Source organism: Tachypleus tridentatus, chromosome 10, assembly GCF_004210375.1.
Source record: "Tachypleus tridentatus isolate NWPU-2018 chromosome 10, ASM421037v1, whole genome shotgun sequence".
Classification (NCBI taxonomy): Eukaryota; Metazoa; Arthropoda; class Merostomata; order Xiphosura; family Limulidae; genus Tachypleus; species Tachypleus tridentatus.
Genome location: NC_134834.1, coordinates 113420204 through 113423360, shown reverse-complemented (window position 1 = coordinate 113423360; position 3157 = coordinate 113420204). Strand labels below are relative to the sequence as shown.

The following is a 3157-nucleotide window of genomic DNA, read 5'->3' as shown; positions in this document are numbered from 1 at the left end:
CGATGCGACAAATATTTCGAGTTTCCTTACATAACGTTCGTTCGCTACGTTTTGTAAAATTACTTTGTCTAGAAATATAACCCAGCAGAGAGAGACTTTACTCGGAGACACCGACGATTGCACACCTTATTTATAAATCAAATATCTATTTTATATGTACGTACATTTGAAAATTAACTTTCCAATAACGACAAGAGTCTTTGCTATTGGGTATAAAACAAAATAGGTGAGTAGAAACAACAAGAAAAAAAAAGTTACAAAACAGTAAAAGCAAAATTGAAAACTTAGCAGTGAAAGAAAAACGCGAAGGAAACGTTTCAGATAAGTAGGAACTCGATACGTGGCACGCTTCCGACTCGCGAACGGTAGTAGCCGAGTGTGACAGGTGCTGTTCCTTTATTCATTCTGTTTCAGAGAATTATTCCCAGTTTTTGCAACGTACTTTCATTAATATCCATACACTTCTTTAGCGAGAGACAAAAGAGCGACTTCTGAGGCACTCCCACTAGACGGTAACCAGCGTTTAATACTATTTTGTCGTAGGGGGGAGACGAAGGCGAGTACACACGACTTCTCCCGATGGAAACCAAAATACACGTTAATAAACACAGGTAAATTAATGTGTATAGCCAAATGACGAATAAAAGAAGGTGAATATTAAATAATTCTAATCCCGATGCAAGCTCGTGTTAAAATCTAAATTCTGCACACACATCTGTAAGTGATGGGATGTGAGCCTGTGTAACGAGAGTAAAATACCAGATTTTGCGAAAGTAGGTCCGAAAGAAATATAAAGAAGACATAAACACCAACATGTGACTAAAAGACGTTTGAGAAAAGTTCTCAGAGGCTAAATTGATCAATTTAAGTGTTCCATGTCAATGACACACACGCCTGTGAGCGACAGTTTCCATACCCCCCGTAATGACACTCGTGTTGTTCCGGGGATGTGTAACGCAAACCAGAGTTATCAGGCTCCACTTTCCAGCGACCTCCAGTAAAAGTGAATTCCTAAAGCATCTCTTATATTTCACAGCTAGGAAATTTTGGGCTGCGACAACGATTTTCTTTAGAGTAACACTTAAAACACCAAATAAGAAAAGAATTAAACTGTCATCGTTCATACCACGTTGAAAGCGCCGGTTCTCGTCCGATCACCGAAGCTAAGCAACGGCGGGCCCGGTTAGTACTTGGGAGGGTGACCACCTGGGAATACCGGGTGATGATGACTTTTTTTTTTTTTCACGTTGAAATTTGTAGGTCTCGCAAAGAGCTGATCGATACGTCTCACTTTTTTCACAATTTCTGATTTAAGAGATAAAAAATCCTTCCCGAAAGAGAGAAAGAAAGTGGTTGACTCAATTGAAGTGCCTTAATACTGGGTATTTATTATGGTAAACTGTTGGGAAAACATTTTTGTTATAGGAACTAATCAACTTTTCCATCAACAAGTCAGTTGATAAAACACGCTTCGAAAACGAAATTCAAACATTCATTTCCTGCGATCGTTCAAGAAAAGTAGCAGCTCTCTAAGCAGGTGGCGTTAGCCGCGTTCCATTTCAATTCAAACCAAACCCCTCCAATCAGACGTACGTTGGAGAGAAAAGAAATAAACTATCTTAGCGGGTCGATCTTCGAATGCACAAAGGGTGCGAAATCTACAAAACAGAAACTTCGTTAATGAGTAGATCCAGCCCACATCAATCTAAGGCAGTCTTATACAGATGGAATTTAAAACGTTTCCCTATTTCACAAAATTGTCTCGCTCGTGCACGTTTTGCCTAAGAAAAGCAATTGTCGAGGTCTCTGTCTGCTACACAGAAAAGGCGATGCGACAAATATTTCGAGTTTCCTTACATAACGTTCGTTCGCTACGTTTTGTAAAATTACTTTGTCTAGAAATATCGTTGAAGAAAAGTAGCAGCTCTCTAAGCAAGTGGCGTGAGCCGCGTTCCATTTCACTTTAAACCAAACCCCTCAATCAGACGTATATTGAAGAGAAAAGAAATAAACTATCTTCGCGGGTCGATCTTCGAATGCACAAAGGGTGCGAAATCTACAATACATAAACTTCGTTAATGAGTAGATCCAGCCCACATCAATCTAAGGCAGTCTTATACAGATGGAATTTAAAACGTTTCCCTATTTCACAAAATTGTCTCGCTCGTGCACGTTTTGCCAAAGAAAAAGCAATTGTCGAGGTCTATGTCTGCTACACAGAAAAGGCGATGCGACAAATATTTCGAGTTTCCTTACATAACGTTCGTTCGCTACGTTTTGTAAAATTACTTTGTCTAGAAATATCGTTGAAGAAAAGTAGCAGCTCTCTAAGCAAGTGGCGTGAGCCGCGTTCCATTTCACTTTAAACCAAACCCTCCAATCAGACGTATATTGAAGAGAAAAGAAATAAACTATCTTCGCGGGTCGATCTTCGAATGCACAAAGGGTGCGAAATCTACAATACATAAACTTCGTTAATGAGTAGATCCAGCCCACATCAATCTAAGGCAGTCTTATACAGATGGAATTTAAAACGTTTCCCTATTTCACAAAATTGTCTCGCTCGTGCACGTTTTGCCTAAGAAAAAGCAATTGTCGAGGTCTCTGTCTGCTACACAGAAAAGGCGATGCGACAAATATTTCGAGTTTCCTTACATAACGTTCGTTCGCTACGTTTTGTAAAATTACTTTGTCTAGAAATATCGTTGAAGAAAAGTAGCAGCTCTCTAAGCAAGTGGCGTGAGCCGCGTTCCATTTCACTTTAAACCAAACCCCTCCAATCAGACGTATATTGAAGAGAAAAGAAATAAACTATCTTCGCGGGTCGATCTTCGAATGCACAAAGGGTGCGAAATCTACAATACATAAACTTCGTTAATGAGTAGATCCAGCCCACATCAATCTAAGGCAGTCTTATACAGATGGAATTTAAAACGTTTCCCTATTTCACAAAATTGTCTCGCTCGTGCACGTTTTGCCTAAGAAAAAGCAATTGTCGAGGTCTATGTCTGCTACACAGAAAAGGCGATGCGACAAATATTTCGAGTTTCCTTACATAACGTTCGTTCGCTACGTTTTGTAAAATTACTTTGTCTAGAAATATCGTTGAAGAAAAGTAGCAGCTCTCTAAGCAAGTGGCGTGAGCCGCGTTCCATTT

The 3157-nt window shown here is 39.6% G+C and overlaps 1 non-coding gene across 1 annotated transcript; it reads left to right on the top strand.

Annotated features, from left to right (window-relative positions):
• Window positions 1-1112: 1112 nt before the first annotated feature.
• LOC143231235 (5S ribosomal RNA) lies at window positions 1113-1231 on the top strand. Its single transcript, XR_013016860.1, has one exon. It is a non-coding gene; the product is annotated as a 5S ribosomal RNA (ribosomal RNA).
• The last annotated feature ends 1926 nt before the right edge of the window (window positions 1232-3157 follow it).